At 35.4% G+C, this 22,192-nt stretch overlaps 6 non-coding genes across 6 annotated transcripts; all 6 read right to left on the reverse strand.

Annotated features, from left to right (window-relative positions):
* Positions 1 to 3,901: 3,901 nt before the first annotated feature.
* Positions 3,902 to 3,973, reverse strand: TRNAC-GCA (transfer RNA cysteine (anticodon GCA)). Its single transcript has one exon. It is a non-coding gene; the product is annotated as a tRNA-Cys (tRNA).
* A 4,672-nt stretch (positions 3,974 to 8,645) lies between these two features.
* TRNAC-GCA (transfer RNA cysteine (anticodon GCA)) lies at positions 8,646 to 8,717 on the reverse strand. Its single transcript has one exon. It is a non-coding gene; the product is annotated as a tRNA-Cys (tRNA).
* An 877-nt stretch (positions 8,718 to 9,594) lies between these two features.
* TRNAC-GCA (transfer RNA cysteine (anticodon GCA)) lies at positions 9,595 to 9,666 on the reverse strand. Its single transcript has one exon. It is a non-coding gene; the product is annotated as a tRNA-Cys (tRNA).
* Positions 9,667 to 10,543: 877 nt separating this feature from the next.
* On the reverse strand, positions 10,544 to 10,615 carry TRNAC-GCA (transfer RNA cysteine (anticodon GCA)). Its single transcript has one exon. It is a non-coding gene; the product is annotated as a tRNA-Cys (tRNA).
* Positions 10,616 to 12,444: 1,829 nt separating this feature from the next.
* Positions 12,445 to 12,516, reverse strand: TRNAC-GCA (transfer RNA cysteine (anticodon GCA)). The gene has a single exon. It is a non-coding gene; the product is annotated as a tRNA-Cys (tRNA).
* Positions 12,517 to 20,048: 7,532 nt separating this feature from the next.
* On the reverse strand, positions 20,049 to 20,120 carry TRNAC-GCA (transfer RNA cysteine (anticodon GCA)). Its single transcript has one exon. It is a non-coding gene; the product is annotated as a tRNA-Cys (tRNA).
* Positions 20,121 to 22,192: the final 2,072 nt, after the last annotated feature.

Here is a 22,192-nt window from a genome sequence, read left to right on the forward strand (position 1 = left end):
CAAATGTAGAAATGTGTTGCTCATTACATAAAATGCTAAAATTGTAAATGTTTACTTCAATTTATTTAATTAAAAAAAGATTTCTACTGGTAAAAAAGTTGGACAAGGGGGCACCCAGATCTGAAGTAGGAACCTCTTGATCTGCAGTCAAATGCTCTACCACTGAGCTATAACCCCAATTCTGCAATGTTCATCTATATTAATTCAGTAATATGTACAAAGTGGAAGCAACATGCAATCACCATCAAAGCAATGCATTTTCAGCCACCAAACCCTCCTTATAACTATAAGGGGTACACAAGATGTCCTTTATCTGCCTTGGTAAAATACAGTGACGTTTCCATTGCAAGAATTCATACATTTCGTATCACATGTAGATCTTGGAACATGGAAAAAAACTTTTGTCAAATGCACAAATTCTGCAAAATGTATCTGCTTCTCTACTGCAGTTTGTTGATTTTGTGCTAAGAGCATAGTTAAACCCAATTGTTCATTGTTTTGTATATGAAATGATGATATATCTTATTGTTTCTTACAGTGCATTGGGTTGAAAAACATTTGAACATAATCTATTGAAAAGGGTATATGGTTATGAAACAGGGATTTCTTGAACTGCACTCCTACGCTCTACCACTGACATAAACCCTTCAATGCTGAAAACTGCCCTTTTTTAAAAAGGTGATAGAGTGGGTGTCTGTATGGAACTTGTAGAACTAATGACATCAGTGCACTTCTGGTCAGCTGTACAAATTAATACATTTCATTAAGGGGATATTATTGGTTTCCACCACAGTTTTACAACATTCATATGAGCTACCAATGGACTATTTCAAACTGATAATATCACCAGTAGAACTTGGGTGAATGTAAAACACAGCTTGTATCATACAAAGAAATCCTAAACAGCTTCATGGTGTTTACCCTATGTTTCAGGAGATGATCAGGAGTATTTCAAATGTAGAAATGTGCTGCTCATTACATAAAATGCTAAGATTGTAAATGTTTACTTCAATTTATTTAATAAAAAAAAGATTTCTACAGGTAAAACAGTTGGATAAGGGGGCACACAGATTTGAAATAGGAACCTCTTGATCTGCAGTCAAATGCTCTACCACTGAGCTATACCCCCAATTCTAAAATGTTCACCAATATTAATTCAGTAATATGTACAAAGTGGAAGCAACATGCAATCACCATCAAAGCAATGCATTTTCAGCCACCAAACCCTCCTTATAACTATAAGGTGTACACAAGACGTCCTTTATCTGCCTTGGTAAAATACAGTGAGGTTTCCATTGCAAGAATTCATACATTTCGTATCACATGTAGATCTTGGAACATGGAAAAAAAAACTTTCTCAAATGCACAAATTCTGAAAAATGGAACTGCTTCTCTACTGCAGTTTGTTGATTTTGTGCTAAGAGCATAGTTAAACCCAATTGTTCATTGTTTTGTATATGAAATGATGATATATCTTATTGTTTCTTACAGTGCATTGGGTTGAAAAACATTTTAACAGGATCTATTGAAAAGGATATATGGTTATGAAACAGGGACTTCTTGAACTGCACTCCTACGCTCTACCACTGACATAAACCCTTGAATGCTGAAAACTGCCCTTTTTTAAAAAGGTGATAGAGTGGGTGACTGTATGGAACTTGTAGAACTAATGACATCAGTGCACTTCTGGTCAGCTGCACAAATTAATACATTTCATTAAGGGCATATTATTGGTTTCCACCACAGTTTTATAACATTCATATGAGCTTCCAATGGACTATTTCAAACTGATAATATCACCCGTAGAACTTGGGTGAATGTAAAACACAGCTTGTATCATACGAAGAAATCCTAAACATCTTAATGGTGTTTACCCTATGTTTCAGGTGATGATCAGGAGTTTTTCAAATGTAGAAATGTGTTGCTCATTACATAAAATGCTAAGATTGTAAATGTTTACTTCAATTTATTTAATAAAAAAAAGATTTCTACAGGTAAAACAGTTGGATAAGGGGGCACACAGATTTGAACTTCGGACCTCTTGATCTGCAGTCAAATGCTCTACCACTGAGCTATATCCCCAATTCGAAAATGTTCACCAATATTAATTCAGTAATATGTACAAAGTGGAAGCAACATGCAATCACCATCAAAGCAATGCATTTTCAGCCACCAAACCCTCCTTATAACTATAAGGTGTACACAAGACGTCCTTTATCTGCCTTGGTAAAATACAGTGAGGTTTCCATTGCAAGAATTCATAAATTTCGTATCACATGTAGATCTTGGAACATGGAAAAAAACTTTTGTCAAATGCACAAATTCTGCAAAACGTAACTGCTTCTCTACAGCAGTTTGTTGATGTTGTGCTAAGAGCATAGTTAAACCCAAATGTTCATTGTTTTGTATATGAAATGATGATATATCTTATTGTTTCTTACAGTGCATTGGGTTGAAAAACATTTTAACAGGATCTATTGAAAAGGGTATATGGTTATGAAACAGGGACTTCTTGAACTGCACTCCTACGCTCTACCACTGACATAAACCCTTGAATGCTGAAAACTGCCCTTTTTTAAAAAGGTGATAGAGTGGGTGACTGTATGGAACTTGTAGAACTAATGACATCAGTGCACTTCTGGTCAGCTGCACAAATTAATACATTTCATTAAGGGCATATTATTGGTTTCCACCACAGTTTTATAACATTCATATGAGCTTCCAATGGACTATTTCAAACTGATAATATCACCCGTAGAACTTGGGTGAATGTAAAACACAGCTTGTATCATACGAAGAAATCCTAAACATCTTAATGGTGTTTACCCTATGTTTCAGGTGATGATCAGGAGTTTTTCAAATGTAGAAATGTGTTGCTCATTACATAAAATGCTAAAATTGTAAATGTTTACTTCAATTTATTTAATTAAAAAAAGATTTCTACTGGTATAACAGTTGGACAAGGGGGCACCCAGATTTGATCTAGAGACCTCTTGATCTGTAGTCAAATGCTCTACCACTGAGCTATAACCCGAATTCTGCAATGTTCATCTATATTAATTCAGTAATATGTACAAAGTGGAAGCAACATGCAAACCCCATCAAAGCAATGCATTTTCAGCCACCAAACCCTCCTTATAACTATAAGGGGTACACAAGATGTCCTTTATCTGGCTTGGTAAAATACAGTGAGGTTTCCATTGCAAGAATTCATACATTTCGTATCACATGTAGATCTTGGAACATGGAAAAAAACTTTTGTCAAATGCACAAATTCTGCAAAATGTATCTGCTTCTCTACTGCAGTTTGTTGATTTTGTGCTAAGAGCATAGTTAAACCCAATTGTTCATTGTTTTGTATATGAAATGATGATATATCTTATTGTTTCTTACAGTGCATTGGGTTGAAAAACATTTGAACATAATCTATTGAAAAGGGTATATGGTTATGAAACAGGGACTTTTTGAACTGCACTCCTACGCTCTACCACTGACATAAACCCTTGAATGCTGAAAACTGCCCTTTTTTAAAAAGGTGATAGAGTGGGTGACTGTATGGAACTTGTAGAACTAATGACATCAGTGCACTTCTGGTCAGCTGTACAAATTAATACATTTCATTAAGGGCATACTATTGGTTTCCACCACAGTTTTATAACATTCATATGCGCTTCCAATGGACTATTTCAAACTGATAATATCACCAGTAGAACTTGGGTGAATGTAAAACACAGCTTGTATCATACAAAGAAATCCTAAACAGCTTCATGGTGTTTACCCTATGTTTCAGGAGATGATCAGGAGTATTTCAAATGTAGAAATGTGCTGCTCATTACATAAAATGCTAAGATTGTAAATGTTTTCTTCAATTTATTTAAAACAATATTTCTACCGGTAAACAAGGGGGCACCCAGATTTGAACTAGGAACCTCTTGATCTGCAGTCAAATGCTCTACCACTGAGCTATACCCCCAATTCTGAAATGTTCATCTATATTAATTCAGTAATATGTACAAAGTGGAAGCAACATGCAATCACCATCAAAGCAATGCATTTTCAGCCACCAAACCCTCCTTATAACTATAAGGGGTGCACAAGATGTCCTTTATCTGCCTTGGTAAAATACAGTGAGGTTTCCATTGCAAGAATTCATACATTTCGTATCACATGTAGATCTTGGAACATGGAAAAAAAACCTTTGTCAAATGCACAAATTCTGCAAAATGTAACTGCTTCTCTACTGCAGTTTGTTGATTTTGTGCTAAGAGCATGGTTAAACCCAATTGTTCATTGTTTTGTATATGAAATGATGATATATCTTATTGTTTCTTACAGTGCATTGGGTTGAAAAACATTTCAACAGGATCTATTGAAAAGGGTATATGGTTATGAAACAGGGACTTCTTGAACTGCACTCCTACGCTCTACCACTGACATAAACCCTTGAATGCTGAAAACTGCCCTTTTTTAAAAAGGTGATAGAGTGGGTGACTGTATGGAACTTGTAGAACTAATGACATCAGTGCACTTCTGGTCAGCTGTACAAATTAATACATTTCATTAAGGGCATACCATTGGTTTCCACCACAGTTTTATAACATTCATATGCGCTTCCAATGGACTATTTCAAACTGATAATATCACCAGTAGAACTTGGGTGAATGTAAAACACAGCTTGTATCATACAAAGAAATCCTAAACAGCTTCATGGTGTTTACCCTATGTTTCAGGAGATGATCAGGAGTATTTCAAATGTAGAAATGTGCTGCTCATTACATAAAATGCTAAGATTGTAAATGTTTTCTTCAATTTATTTAAAACAATATTTCTACCGGTAAACAACGGGGCACCCAGATTTGAACTAGGAACCTCTTGATCTGCAGTCAAATGCTCTACCACTGAGCTATACCCCCAATTCTGAAATGTTCATCTATATTAATTCAGTAATATGTACAAAGTGGAAGCAACATGCAATCACCATCAAAGCAATGCATTTTCAGCCACCAAACCCTCCTTATAACTATAAGGGGTGCACAAGATGTCCTTTATCTGCCTTGGTAAAATACAGTGAGGTTTCCATTGCAAGAATTCATACATTTCGTATCACATGTAGATCTTGGAACATGGAAAAAAAACCTTTGTCAAATGCACAAATTCTGCAAAATGTAACTGCTTCTCTACTGCAGTTTGTTGATTTTGTGCTAAGAGCATGGTTAAACCCAATTGTTCATTGTTTTGTATATGAAATGATGATATATCTTATTGTTTCTTACAGTGCATTGGGTTGAAAAACATTTCAACAGGATCTATTGAAAAGGGTATATGGTTATGAAACAGGGACTTCTTGAACTGCACTCCTACGCTCTACCACTGACATAAACCCTTGAATGCTGAAAACTGCCCTTTTTTAAAAAGGTGATAGAGTGGGTGACTGTATGGAACTTGTAGAACTAATGACATCAGTGCACTTCTGGTCAGCTGTACAAATTAATACATTTCATTGAGGGCATATTATTGGTTTCCACCACAGTTTTATAACATTCATATCAGCTTCCAATGGACTATTTCAAACTGATAATATCACCAGTAGAACTTGGGTGAATGTAAAACACAGCTTGTATCATACGACAAAATCCTAAACAGCTTAATGGTGTTTACCCTATGTTTCAGGTGATGATCAGGAGTATTTCAAATGTAGAAATGTGTTGCTCATTACAGAAAATGCTAAGATTGTAAATGTTTTCTTCAATTTATTTAAAAAAATATTTCTACAGGTAAAACAATTGGACAAGGGGGCACCCAGATTTGAACTAGGGACTTATTGATCTGCAGTCAAATGCTCTACCACTGAGCTATACCCCCAATACTGAAATGTTCACCTTTATTAATTCAGTAATATGTACAAAGTGGAAGCAACATGCAATCACCATCAAAGCAATGCATTTTCAGCCACCAAACCCTCCTTATAACTATAATGTGTACACAAGATGTCCTTTATCTGCCTTGGTAAAATACAGTGAGGTTTCCATTGCAAGAATTCATACATTTCGTATCACATGTAGATATTGGAACATGGAAAAAAAACCTTTGTCAAATGCACAAATTCTGCAAAATGTAACTACTTCTCTACTGCAGTTTGTTGATTTTGTGCTAAGAGCATAGTTAAACCCAATTATTCATTGTTTTGTATATGAAATGATGATATATCTTATTGTTTCATACAGTGCATTGGGTTGAAAAACATTTTAACAGGATCTATTGAAGAGGGTATATGGTTATGAAACAGGGACTTTTTGAACTGCACTCCTACGCTCTACCAATGGTATAAACCCTTGAATGCTGAAAACTGCCCTTTTTTAAAAAGGTGATAGAGTGGGTGACTGTATGGAACTTGTAGAACTAATGACATCAGTGCACTTCTGGTCAGCTGCACAAATTAATACATTTCATTAAGGGCATATTATTGGTTTCCACCACAGTTTTATAACATTCATATGAGCTTCCAATGGACTATTTCAAACTGATAATATCACCCGTAGAACTTGGGTGAATGTAAAACACAGCTTGTATCATACGAAGAAATCCTAAACATCTTAATGGTGTTTACCCTATGTTTCAGGTGATGATCAGGAGTTTTTCAAATGTAGAAATGTGTTGCTCATTACATAAAATGCTAAAATTGTAAATGTTTACTTCAATTTATTTAATTAAAAAAAGATTTCTACTGGTAAAAAAGTTGGACAAGGGGGCACCCAGATCTGAAGTAGGAACCTCTTGATCTGCAGTCAAATGCTCTACCACTGAGCTATAACCCCAATTCTGCAATATTCATCTATATTAATTCAGTAATATGTACAAAGTGGAAGCAACATGCAATCACCATCAAAGCAATGCATTTTCAGCCACCAAACCCTCCTTATAACTATAAGGGGTACACAAGATGTCCTTTATCTGCCTTGGTAAAATACAGTGAGGTTTCCATTGCAAGAATTCATACATTTCGTATCACATGTAGATCTTGGAACATGGAAAAAAACTTTTGTCAAATGCACAAATTCTGCAAAATGTATCTGCTTCTCTACTGCAGTTTGTTGATTTTGTGCTAAGAGCATAGTTAAACCCAATTGTTCATTGTTTTGTATATGAAATGATGATATATCTTATTGTTTCTTACAGTGCATTGGGTTGAAAAACATTTGAACATAATCTATTGAAAAGGGTATATGGTTATGAAACAGGGACTTCTTGAACTGCACTCCTACGCTCTACCACTGACATAAACCCTTGAATGCTGAAAACTGCCCTTTTTTAAAAAGGTGATAGAGTGGGTGACTGTATGGAACTTGTAGAACTAATGACATCAGTGCACTTCTGGTCAGCTGTACAAATTAATACATTTCATTGAGGGCATATTATTGGTTTCCACCACAGTTTTATAACATTCATATGAGCTTCCAATGGACTATTTCAAACTGATAATATCACCAGTAGAACTTGGGTGAATGTAAAACACAACTTGTATCATACGAAGAAATCCTAAACAGCTTAATGGTGTTTACCCTATGTTTCAGGTGATGATCAGGAGTATTTCAAATGTAGAAATGTGTTGCTCATTACATAAAATGCTAAGATTGTAAAGGTTTACTTCAATTTATTTAATTAAAAAAAGATTTCTACAGGTAAAAAAGTTGGACAAGGGGGCACCCAGATCTGAAGTAGGAACCTCTTGATCTGCAGTCAAATGCTCTACCACTGAGCTATACCCCCAATTCTAAAATATTCACCTATATGAATTCTGTAATATGTACAAAGTGGAAGCAACATGCAATCACCATCAAAGCAATGCATTTTCAGCCACCAAACCCTCCTTATAACTATAAGGGGTACACAAGATGTCCTTTATCTGCCTTGGTAAAACACAGTGAGGTTTCCATTGCAAGAATTCATAAATTTCGTATCACATGTAAATCTTGGAACATGGAAAAAAAACCTTTGTCAAATGCACAAATTCTGCAAAATGTAACTACTTCTCTACTGCAGTTTGTTGATTTTGTGCTAAGAGCATAGTTAAACCCAATTATTCATTGTTTTGTATATGAAATGATGATATATCTTATTGTTTCTTACAGTGCATTGGGTTGAAAAACATTTTAACAGGATCTATTGATGAGGGTATATGGTTATGAAACAGGGACTTTTTGAACTGCACTCCTACGCTCTACCAATGGTATAAACCCTTGAATGCTGAAAACTGCCCTTTTTTTAAAAAGGTGATAGAGTGGTTGACTGTATAGAACTTGTAGAACTAATGACATCAGTGCACTTCTGATCAGCTATACAAATTAATACATTTCATTAAGGGCATATTATTGGTTTCCACCACAGTTTTATAACATTCATATGAGCTTTCAATGGACTATTTCAAACTGATAATATCACCAGTAGAACTTGGGTAAATGTAAAACACAGCTTGTATCATACGAAGAAATCCTAAACAGCTAAATGGTGTTTACCCTAGGTTTCAGGAGATGATCAGGAGTATTTCAAATGTAGAAATGTGTTGCTCATTACATAAAATGCTAAGATTGTAAATGTTTTCTTCAATTTATTTAAACAAATATTTCTACAGGTAAAAAAGTTGGACAAGGGGGCACCCAGATTTGAACTAGGGACCTCTTGATCTGCAGTCAAATGCTCTACCACTGAGCTACACCCCCGATTCTGCAATGTTCATCTATATTAATTCAGTAATATGTACAAAGTGGAAGCAACATGCAATCACCATCAAAGCTATGCATTTTCAGCCACCAAACCCTCCTTATAACTATAAGGGGTACACAAGATGTCCTTTATCTGCCTTGGTAAAATACAGTGAGGTTTCCATTGCAAGAATTCATACATTTCGTATCACATGTAGATCTTGGAACATGGAAAAAAAAACTTTCTCAAATGCACAAATTCTGCAAAATGGAACTGCTTCTCTACTGCAGTTTGTTGATGTTGTGCTAAGAGCATAGTTAAACCCAATTGTTCATTGTTTTGTATATGAAATGATGATATATCTTATTGTTTCTTACAGTGCATTGGGTTGAAAAACATTTTAACAGGATCTATTGAAGAGGGTATATGGTTATGAAACAGGGACTTCTTGAACTGCACTCCTACGCTCTACCACTGACATAAACCCTTGAATGCTGAAAACTGCCCTTTTTTAAAAAGGTGACAGAGTGGGTGACTGTATGCAACTTGTAGAACTAATGACATCAGTGCACTTCTGGTCAGCTGTACAAATTAATACATTTCATTGAGGGCATATTATTGGTTTCCACCACAGTTTTATAACATTCATATCAGCTTCCAATGGACTATTTCAAACTGATAATATCACCAGTAGAACTTGGGTGAATGTAAAACACAGCTTGTATCATACGACAAAATCCTAAACAGCTTAATGATGTTTACCCTATGTTTCAGGTGATGATCAGGAGTATTTCAAATGTAGAAATGTGTTGCTCATTACATAAAATGCTAAGATTGTAAATGTTTTCTTCAATTTATTTAAAAAAATATTTCTACAGGTAAAACAGTTGGACAAGGGGGCACCCAGATTTGAACTAGGGACTTCTTGATCTGCAGTCAAATGCTCTACCACTGAGCTATACCCCCAATTCTGAAATGTTCACCTAAATTAATGCAGTAATATGTACAAAGTGGAAGCAACATGCAATCACCATCAAAGCAATGCATTTTCAGCCACCAAACCCTCCTTATAACTATAAGGGGTACACAAGATGTCCTTTATCTGCCTTGGTAAAATACAGTGAGGTTTCCATTGCAAGAATTCATACATTTCGTATCACATGTAGATATTGGAACATGGAAAAAAAACTTTTGTCAAATGCACAAATTCTGCAAAACGTAACTGCTTCTCTACAGCAGTTTGTTGATGTTGTGCTAAGAGCATAGTTAAACCCAAATGTTCATTGTTTTGTATATGAAATGATGATATATCTTATTGTTTCTTACAGTGCATTGGGTTGAAAAACATTTTAACAGGATCTATTGAAAGGGGTATATGGTTATGAAACAGGGACTTTTTGAACTGCACTCCTACGCTCTACCAATGGTATAAACCCTTGAATGCTGAAAACTGCCCTTTTTTAAAAAGGTGATAGAGTGGGTGACTGTATAGAACTTGTAGAACTAATGACATCAGTGCACTTCTGATCAGCTATACAAATTAATACATTTCATAAAGGGCATATTATTGGTTTCCACCACAGTCTTATAACATTCATATGAGCTTTCAATGGACTATTTCAAACTGATAATATCACCAGTAGAACTTGGGTGAATGTAAAAAACAGCTTGTATCATACGACAAAATCCTAAACAGCTTAATGGTGTTTACCCTATGTTTCAGGTGATGATCAGGAGTATTTCAAATGTAGAAATGTGTTGCTCATTACATAAAATGCTAAGATTGTAAATGTTTTCTTCAATTTATTTAAAACAATATTTCTACAGGTAAAACAGTTGGACAAGGGGGCACCCAGATTTGAACTAGGGACCTCTTGATCTGCAGTCAAATGCTCTACCACTGAGCTACACCCCCAATTCTGCAATGTTCATCTATATTAATTCAGTAATATGTACAAAGTGGAAGCAACATGCAATCACCATCAAAGCAATGCATTTTCAGCCACCAAACCCTCCTTATAACTATAAGGGGTACACAAGATGTCCTTTATCTGCCTTGGTAAAATACAGTGAGGTTTCCATTGCAAGAATTCATACATTTCGTATCACATGTAGATCTTGGAACATGGAAAAAAACTTTTGTCAAATGCACAAATTCTGCAAAACGTAACTGCTTCTCTACAGCAGTTTGTTGATGTTGTGCTAAGAGCATAGTTAAACCCAAATGTTCATTGTTTTGTATATGAAATGATGATATATCTTATTGTTTCTTACAGTGCATTGGGTTGAAAAACATTTTAACAGGATCTATTGAAGAGGGTATATGGTTATGAAACAGGGACTTCTTGAACTGCACTCCTACGCTCTACCACTGACATAAACCCTTGAATGCTGAAAACTGCCCTTTTTTAAAAAGGTGATAGAGTGGGTGACTGTATGGAACTTGTAGAACTAATGGCATCAGTGCACTTCTGGTCAGCTGTACAAATTAATACATTTCATTAAGGGGATATTATTGGTTTCCACCACAGTTTTACAACATTCATATGAGCTACCAATGGACTATTTCAAACTGATAATATCACCAGTAGAACTTGGGTGAATGTAAAACACAGCTTGTATCATACGAAGAAATCCTAAACAGCTTAATGGTGTTTACCCTATGTTTCAGGTGATGATCAGGAGTATTTCAAATGTAGAAATGTGTTGCTCATTACATAAAATGCTAAGATTGTAAAGGTTTACTTCAATTTATTTAATTAAAAAAAGATTTCTACAGGTAAAAAAGTTGGACAAGGGGGCACCCAGATCTGAAGTAGGAACCTCTTGATCTGCATTCAAATGCTCTACCACTGAGCCATACCCCCAATTCTAAAATGTTCACCTATATTAATTCAGTAATATGTACAAAGTGGAAGCAACATGCAATCACCATCAAAGCAATGCATTTTGAGCCACCAAACCCTCCTTATAACTATAAGGGTTACACAAGATGTCCTTTATCTGCCCTGGTAAAATACAGTGAGGTTTCCATTGCAAGATTTCATACATTTCGTATCACATGTAGATCTTGGAACATTGAAAAAAAACCTTTGTCAAATGCACAAATTCTGCAAAATGTAACTACTTCTCTACTGCAGTTTGTTGATTTTGTGCTAGGAGCATAGTTAAACCCAATTGTTCATTGTTTTGTATATGAAATGATGATATATCTTATTGTTTCTTACAGTGCATTGGGTTGAAAAACATTTTAACAGGATCTATTGAAGAGGGTATATGGTTATGAAACAGGGACTTCTTGAACTGCACTCCTACGCTCTACCACTGACATGAACCCTTGAATGATGAAAACTGCCCTTTTTTAAAAAGGTGATAGAGTGGGTGACTGTATGCAACTTGTAGAACTAATGACATCAGTGCACTTCTGGTCAGCTGTACAAATTAATACATTTCATTGAGGGCATATTATTGGTTTCCACCACAGTCTTATAACATTCATATGAGCTTTCAATGGACTATTTCAAACTAATAATATCACCAGTAGAACCTGGGTGAATGTAAAACACAGCTTGTATCATACGACAAAATCCTAAACAGCTTAATGGTGTTTACCCTATGTTTCAGGTGATGATCAGGAGTATTTCAAATGTAGAAATGTGTTGCTCATTACATAAAATGCTAAGATTGTAAATGTTTTCTTCAATTTATTTAAAACAATATTTCTACAGGTAAAACAGTTGGACAAGGGGGCACCCAGATTTGAACTAGGGACCTCTTGATCTGCAGTCAAATGCTCTACCACTGAGCTACACCCCCAATTCTGCAATGTTCATCTATATTAATTCAGTAATATGTACAAAGTGGAAGCAACATGCAATCACCATCAAAGCAATGCATTTTGAGCCACCAAACAATCCTTATAACTATAAGGGTTACACATGATGTCCTTTATCTGCCCTGGTAAAATACAGTGAGGTTTCCATTGCAAGAATTCATACATTTCGTATCACATGTAGATCTTGGAACATTGAAAAAAAACCTTTGTCAAATGCACAAATTCTGCAAAATGGAACTACTTCTCTACTGCAGTTTGTTGATTTTGTGCTAAGAGCATAGTTAAACCCAATTGTTCATTGTTTTGTATATGAAATGATGATATATCTTATTGTTTCTTACAGTGCATTGGGTTGAAAAACATTTTAACAGGATCTATTGAAGAGGGTATATGGTTATGAAACAGGGACTTCTTGAACTGCACTCCTACGCTCTACCACTGACATAAACCCTTGAATGCTGAAAACTGCCCCTTTTTAAAAAGGTGATAGAGTGGGTGACTGTATGGAACTTGTAGAACTAATGACATCAGTGCACTTCTGGTCAGCTGTACAAATTAATACATTTCATTGAGGGCATATTATTGGTTTCCACCACAGTTTTATAACATTCATATCAGCTTCCAATGGACTATTTCAAACTGATAATATCACCAGTAGAACTTGGGTGAATGTAAAACACAGCTTGTATCATACGACAAAATCCTAAACAGCTTAATGGTGTTTACCCTATGTTTCAGGTGATGATCAGGAGTATTTCAAATGTAGAAATGTGTTGCTCATTACATAAAATGCTAAGATTGTAAATGTTTTCTTCAATTTATTTAAAAAAATATTTCTACAGGTAAAACAGTTGGACAAGGGGGCACCCAGATTTGAACTAGGGACTTCTTGATCTGCAGTCAAATGCTCTACCACTGAGCTATACACCCAATTCTGAAATGTTCACCTAAATTAATGCAGTAATATGTACAAAGTGGAAGCAACATGCAATCACCATCAAAGCAATGCATTTTCAGCCACCAAACCCTCCTTATAACTATAAGGGGTACACAAGATGTCCTTTATCTGCCTTGGTAAAATAAAGTGAGGTTTCCATTGCAAGAATTCATACATTTCGTATCACATGTAGATATTGGAACATGGAAAAAAACTTTTGTCAAATGCACAAATTCTGCAAAACGTAACTGCGTAACTGCTTCTCTACAGCAGTTTGTTGATGTTGTGCTAAGAGCATAGTTAAACCCAAATGTTCATTGTTTTGTATATGAAATGATGATATATCTTATTGTTTCTTACAGTGCATTGGGTTGAAAAACATTTTAACAGGATCTATTGAAAAGGGTATATGGTTATGAAACAGGGACTTCTTGAACTGCACTCCTACGCTCTACCACTGACATGAACCCTTGAATGCTGAAAACTGCCCTTTTTTAAAAAGGTGATAGAGTGGGTGACTGTATGGAACTTGTAGAACTAATGACATCAGTGCACTTCTGGTCAGCTGTAAAAATTAATACATTTCATTAAGGGCATAATATTGGTTTCCACCACAGTTTTATAACATTCATATGAGCTTCCAATGGACTATTTCAAACTGATAATATCACCAGTAGAACTTGGGTGAATGTAAAACACAGCTTGTATCATACGAAGAAATCCTAAACAGCTTAATGGTGTTTACCCTATGTTTCAGGTGATGATCAGGAGTATTTCAAATGTAGAAATGTGTTGCTCATTACATAAAATGCTAAGATTGTAAATGTTTACTTCAATTTATTTAATTAAAAAAAGATTTCTACAGGTAAAAAAGTTGGACAAGGGGGCACCCAGATCTGAAGTAGGAACCTCTTGATCTGCAGTCAAATGCTCTACCACTGAGCTATACCCCCAATTCTAAAATGTTCACCTATATTAATTCAGTAATATGTACAAAGTGGAAGCAACATGCAATCACCATCAAAGCAATGCATTTTGAGCCACCAAACCCTCCTTATAACTATAAGGGTTACACAAGATGTCCTTTATCTGCCCTGGTAAAATACAGTGAGGTTTCCATTGCAATAATTCATACATTTCGTATCACATGTAGATCTTGGAACATGGAAAAAAAACCTTTGTCAAATGCACAAATTCTGCAAAATGTAACTGCTTCTAGACTGCAGTTTGTTGATTTTGTGCTAAGAGCATGGTTAAACCCAATTGTTCATTGTTTTGTATATGAAATGATGATATATCTTATTGTTTCTTACAGTGCATTGGGTTGAAAAACATTTTAACAGGATCTATTGAAAAGGGTATATGGTTATGAAACAGAGACTTCTTGAACTGCACTCCTACGCTCTATCACTGACATAAACCCTTGAATGCTGAAAACTGCCCTTTTTTAAAAAGGTGATAGAGTGGGTGACTGTATGGAACTTGTAGAACTAATGACATCAGTGCACTTCTGGTCAGCTGTACAAATTAATACATTTCATTGAGGGCATATTATTGGTTTCCTCCACAGTTTTATAACATTCATATCAGCTTCCAATGGACTATTTCAAACTGATAATATCACCAGTAGAACTTGGGTGAATGTAAAACACAGCTTGTATCATACGAAGAAATCCAAAACAGCTTCATGGTGTTTACCCTATGTTTCAGGAGATGATCAGGAGTATTTCAAATGTAGAAATGTGTTGCTCATTACATAAAATGCTAAGATTGTAAATGTTTTCTTCAATTTATTTTAAAAAATATTTCTAGAGGTAAAACAGTTGGACACGGGGGCACCCATATTTGAACTAGGGACCTCTTGATGTGCAATCAAATGCTCTACCACTGAGCTTTACCCACAATTGAAAAATGTTCACCTATATTAATTCAGTAATATGTACAAAGTGGAAGCAACATGCAATCACCATCAAAGCAATGCATTTTCAGCCACCAAACCCTCCTTATAACTATAAGGGGTACACAAGATGTGCTTTATCTGCCTTGGTAAAACACAGTGAGGTTTCCATTGCAAGAATTCATAAATTTCGTATCACATGTAGCTCTTGGAACATGGAAAAAAAACTTTTGTCAAATGCATAAATTCTGCAACACGTAACTGCTTCTCTACAGCAGTTTGTTGATTTTGTGCTAAGAACATAGTTAAACCCAATTGTTCATTGTTTTTTATATGAAATGATGATATATCTTATTGTTTCTTATAGTGCATTGGGTTGAAAAACATTTTAACAGGATCTATTGAAGAGGGTATATGGTTATGAAACAGGGACTTCTTGAACTGCACTCCTACGCTCTACCACTGAGTTAACCCTTGAATGCTGGAATCTGCCCTTTTTTTGAAAAGGTGATAGAGTGGGTGACTGCATGGAACTTGTAGAACTAATGACATCAGTGCACTTCTGGTCAGCTGTACAAATTAATACATTTCATTAAGGGCATATTATTGGTTTCCACCACAGTTTTATAACATTCATATGAGCTTCCAATGGACTATTTCAAACTGATAATATCACCAGTGGAACTTGGGTGAATGTAAAACACAGCTTGTATCATACGAAGAAATCCTAAACAGCTTCCTGGTGTTTACCCTATGTTTCAGGTGATGATCAGGAGTATTTCAAATGTAGAAATGTGTTGCTCATTACATAAAATGCTAAGATTGTAAATGTCTTCTTCAATTTAATTAAAAAAATATTTCTACAGGTAAAACAGTCGGACAAGGGGGCACCCAGATTTGAACTCGGGACGTCTTGATCTGCTGTCAAATGCTCTACCACTGAGCTATACCCCCAATTCTGAAATGTTCACCTATACTAATTCAGTAATATGTACAAAGTGGAAGCAACATGCAATCACCATCAAAGCAATGTATTTTCAGCCACCAAACCCTCCTTATAACTATAAGGGGTACACAAGATGCCCGTTATCTGCCTTGGTAAAATACAGTGAGGTTTCCATTGCAATAATTCATAAATTTCGTATCACATGTAGATCTTGGAACATGGAAAAAAAACCTTTGTCAAATGCACAAATTCTGCAAAATGTAACTGTTTCTCTACTGCAGTTTGTGCATTTTGTGCTAAGAGCATGTTTAAACCCAATTGTTCAGTGTTTTGTATATGAAATGATGATATATCTTATTGTTTCTTACAGTGCATTGGGTTGAAAAACATTTTAACAGGACCTATTGAAAAGGGTATATGGTTTGGAAACAGGGACTTCTTGAACTGCACTCCTACGCTCTACCACTGACATAAACCATTGAATACTGAAAACTGCCCTTTTTTAAAAAGGTGATAGAGTGGGTGACTGTATGGAACTTGTAGAACTAATGACATCAGTGCACTTCTGGTCAGCTGTACAAATTAATACATTTCATTAAGGGGATATTATTGGTTTCCACCACAGTTTTACAACATTCATATGAGCTACCAATGGACTATTTCAAACTGATAATATCACCAGTAGAACTTGGGTGAATGTAAAACACAGCTTGTATCATACAAAGAAATCCTAAACAGCTTCATGGTGTTTACCCTATGTTTCAGGAGATGATCAGGAGTATTTCAAATGTAGAAATGTGCTGCTCATTACATAAAATGCTAAGATTGTAAATGTTTACTTCAATTTATTTAATAAAAAAAAGATTTCTACAGGTAAAACAGTTGGATAAGGGGGCACACAGATTTGAAATAGGAACCTCTTGATCTGCAGTCAAATGCTCTACCACTGAGCTATACCCCCAATTCTAAAATGTTCACCAATATTAATTCAGTAATATGTACAAAGTGGAAGCAACATGCAATCACCATCAAAGCAATGCATTTTCAGCCACCAAACCCTCCTTATAACTATAAGGTGTACACAAGACGTCCTTTATCTGCCTTGGTAAAATACAGTGAGGTTTCCATTGCAAGAATTCATACATTTCGTATCACATGTAGATCTTGGAACATGGAAAAAAAAACTTTCTCAAATGCACAAATTCTGCAAAATGGAACTGCTTCTCTACTGCAGTTTGTTGATTTTGTGCTAAGAGCATAGTTAAACCCAATTGTTCATTGTTTTGTATATGAAATGATGATATATCTTATTGTTTCTTACAGTGCATTGGGTTGAAAAACATTTTAACAGGATCTATTGAAAAGGATATATGGTTATGAAACAGGGACTTCTTGAACTGCACTCCTACGCTCTACCACTGACATAAACCCTTGAATGCTGAAAACTGCCCTTTTTTAAAAAGGTGATAGAGTGGGTGACTGTATGGAACTTGTAGAACTAATGACATCAGTGCACTTCTGGTCAGCTGCACAAATTAATACATTTCATTAAGGGCATATTATTGGTTTCCACCACAGTTTTATAACATTCATATGAGCTTCCAATGGACTATTTCAAACTGATAATATCACCCGTAGAACTTGGGTGAATGTAAAACACAGCTTGTATCATACGAAGAAATCCTAAACATCTTAATGGTGTTTACCCTATGTTTCAGGTGATGATCAGGAGTTTTTCAAATGTAGAAATGTGTTGCTCATTACATAAAATGCTAAGATTGTAAATGTTTACTTCAATTTATTTAATAAAAAAAAGATTTCTACAGGTAAAACAGTTGGATAAGGGGGCACACAGATTTGAACTTCGGACCTCTTGATCTGCAGTCAAATGCTCTACCACTGAGCTATATCCCCAATTCGAAAATGTTCACCAATATTAATTCAGTAATATGTACAAAGTGGAAGCAACATGCAATCACCATCAAAGCAATGCATTTTCAGCCACCAAACCCTCCTTATAACTATAAGGTGTACACAAGACGTCCTTTATCTGCCTTGGTAAAATACAGTGAGGTTTCCATTGCAAGAATTCATAAATTTCGTATCACATGTAGATCTTGGAACATGGAAAAAAACTTTTGTCAAATGCACAAATTCTGCAAAACGTAACTGCTTCTCTACAGCAGTTTGTTGATGTTGTGCTAAGAGCATAGTTAAACCCAAATGTTCATTGTTTTGTATATGAAATGATGATATATCTTATTGTTTCTTACAGTGCATTGGGTTGAAAAACATTTTAACAGGATCTATTGAAAAGGGTATATGGTTATGAAACAGGGACTTCTTGAACTGCACTCCTACGCTCTACCACTGACATAAACCCTTGAATGCTGAAAACTGCCCTTTTTTAAAAAGGTGATAGAGTGGGTGACTGTATGGAACTTGTAGAACTAATGACATCAGTGCACTTCTGGTCAGCTGCACAAATTAATACATTTCATTAAGGGCATATTATTGGTTTCCACCACAGTTTTATAACATTCATATGAGCTTCCAATGGACTATTTCAAACTGATAATATCACCCGTAGAACTTGGGTGAATGTAAAACACAGCTTGTATCATACGAAGAAATCCTAAACATCTTAATGGTGTTTACCCTATGTTTCAGGTGATGATCAGGAGTTTTTCAAATGTAGAAATGTGTTGCTCATTACATAAAATGCTAAAATTGTAAATGTTTACTTCAATTTATTTAATTAAAAAAAGATTTCTACTGGTATAACAGTTGGACAAGGGGGCACCCAGATTTGATCTAGAGACCTCTTGATCTGTAGTCAAATGCTCTACCACTGAGCTATAACCCGAATTCTGCAATGTTCATCTATATTAATTCAGTAATATGTACAAAGTGGAAGCAACATGCAAACCCCATCAAAGCAATGCATTTTCAGCCACCAAACCCTCCTTATAACTATAAGGGGTACACAAGATGTCCTTTATCTGGCTTGGTAAAATACAGTGAGGTTTCCATTGCAAGAATTCATACATTTCGTATCACATGTAGATCTTGGAACATGGAAAAAAACTTTTGTCAAATGCACAAATTCTGCAAAATGTATCTGCTTCTCTACTGCAGTTTGTTGATTTTGTGCTAAGAGCATAGTTAAACCCAATTGTTCATTGTTTTGTATATGAAATGATGATATATCTTATTGTTTCTTACAGTGCATTGGGTTGAAAAACATTTGAACATAATCTATTGAAAAGGGTATATGGTTATGAAACAGGGACTTTTTGAACTGCACTCCTACGCTCTACCACTGACATAAACCCTTGAATGCTGAAAACTGCCCTTTTTTAAAAAGGTGATAGAGTGGGTGACTGTATGGAACTTGTAGAACTAATGACATCAGTGCACTTCTGGTCAGCTGTACAAATTAATACATTTCATTAAGGGCATACTATTGGTTTCCACCACAGTTTTATAACATTCATATGCGCTTCCAATGGACTATTTCAAACTGATAATATCACCAGTAGAACTTGGGTGAATGTAAAACACAGCTTGTATCATACAAAGAAATCCTAAACAGCTTCATGGTGTTTACCCTATGTTTCAGGAGATGATCAGGAGTATTTCAAATGTAGAAATGTGCTGCTCATTACATAAAATGCTAAGATTGTAAATGTTTTCTTCAATTTATTTAAAACAATATTTCTACCGGTAAACAAGGGGGCACCCAGATTTGAACTAGGAACCTCTTGATCTGCAGTCAAATGCTCTACCACTGAGCTATACCCCCAATTCTGAAATGTTCATCTATATTAATTCAGTAATATGTACAAAGTGGAAGCAACATGCAATCACCATCAAAGCAATGCATTTTCAGCCACCAAACCCTCCTTATAACTATAAGGGGTGCACAAGATGTCCTTTATCTGCCTTGGTAAAATACAGTGAGGTTTCCATTGCAAGAATTCATACATTTCGTATCACATGTAGATCTTGGAACATGGAAAAAAAACCTTTGTCAAATGCACAAATTCTGCAAAATGTAACTGCTTCTCTACTGCAGTTTGTTGATTTTGTGCTAAGAGCATGGTTAAACCCAATTGTTCATTGTTTTGTATATGAAATGATGATATATCTTATTGTTTCTTACAGTGCATTGGGTTGAAAAACATTTCAACAGGATCTATTGAAAAGGGTATATGGTTATGAAACAGGGACTTCTTGAACTGCACTCCTACGCTCTACCACTGACATAAACCCTTGAATGCTGAAAACTGCCCTTTTTTAAAAAGGTGATAGAGTGGGTGACTGTATGGAACTTGTAGAACTAATGACATCAGTGCACTTCTGGTCAGCTGTACAAATTAATACATTTCATTAAGGGCATACCATTGGTTTCCACCACAGTTTTATAACATTCATATGCGCTTCCAATGGACTATTTCAAACTGATAATATCACCAGTAGAACTTGGGTGAATGTAAAACACAGCTTGTATCATACAAAGAAATCCTAAACAGCTTCATGGTGTTTACCCTATGTTTCAGGAGATGATCAGGAGTATTTCAAATGTAGAAATGTGCTGCTCATTACATAAAATGCTAAGATTGTAAATGTTTTCTTCAATTTATTTAAAACAATATTTCTACCGGTAAACAACGGGGCACCCAGATTTGAACTAGGAACCTCTTGATCTGCAGTCAAATGCTCTACCACTGAGCTATACCCCCAATTCTGAAATGTTCATCTATATTAATTCAGTAATATGTACAAAGTGGAAGCAACATGCAATCACCATCAAAGCAATGCATTTTCAGCCACCAAACCCTCCTTATAACTATAAGGGGTGCACAAGATGTCCTTTATCTGCCTTGGTAAAATACAGTGAGGTTTCCATTGCAAGAATTCATACATTTCGTATCACATGTAGATCTTGGAACATGGAAAAAAAACCTTTGTCAAATGCACAAATTCTGCAAAATGTAACTGCTTCTCTACTGCAGTTTGTTGATTTTGTGCTAAGAGCATGGTTAAACCCAATTGTTCATTGTTTTGTATATGAAATGATGATATATCTTATTGTTTCTTACAGTGCATTGGGTTGAAAAACATTTCAACAGGATCTATTGAAAAGGGTATATGGTTATGAAACAGGGACTTCTTGAACTGCACTCCTACGCTCTACCACTGACATAAACCCTTGAATGCTGAAAACTGCCCTTTTTTAAAAAGGTGATAGAGTGGGTGACTGTATGGAACTTGTAGAACTAATGACATCAGTGCACTTCTGGTCAGCTGTACAAATTAATACATTTCATTGAGGGCATATTATTGGTTTCCACCACAGTTTTATAACATTCATATCAGCTTCCAATGGACTATTTCAAACTGATAATATCACCAGTAGAACTTGGGTGAATGTAAAACACAGCTTGTATCATACGACAAAATCCTAAACAGCTTAATGGTGTTTACCCTATGTTTCAGGTGATGATCAGGAGTATTTCAAATGTAGAAATGTGTTGCTCATTACATAAAATGCTAAGATTGTAAATGTTTTCTTCAATTTATTTAAAAAAATATTTCTACAGGTAAAACAATTGGACAAGGGGGCACCCAGATTTGAACTAGGGACTTATTGATCTGCAGTCAAATGCTCTACCACTGAGCTATACCCCCAATACTGAAATGTTCACCTTTATTAATTCAGTAATATGTACAAAGTGGAAGCAACATGCAATCACCATCAAAGCAATGCATTTTCAGCCACCAAACCCTCCTTATAACTATAATGTGTACACAAGATGTCCTTTATCTGCCTTGGTAAAATACAGTGAGGTTTCCATTGCAAGAATTCATACA

The sequence above is a fragment of the Ambystoma mexicanum genome, chromosome 4q, assembly GCF_040938575.1.
Source record: "Ambystoma mexicanum isolate Mex_15411 chromosome 4q, UKY_AmexF1_1, whole genome shotgun sequence".
NCBI lineage: Eukaryota > Metazoa > Chordata > Amphibia > Caudata > Ambystomatidae > Ambystoma > Ambystoma mexicanum.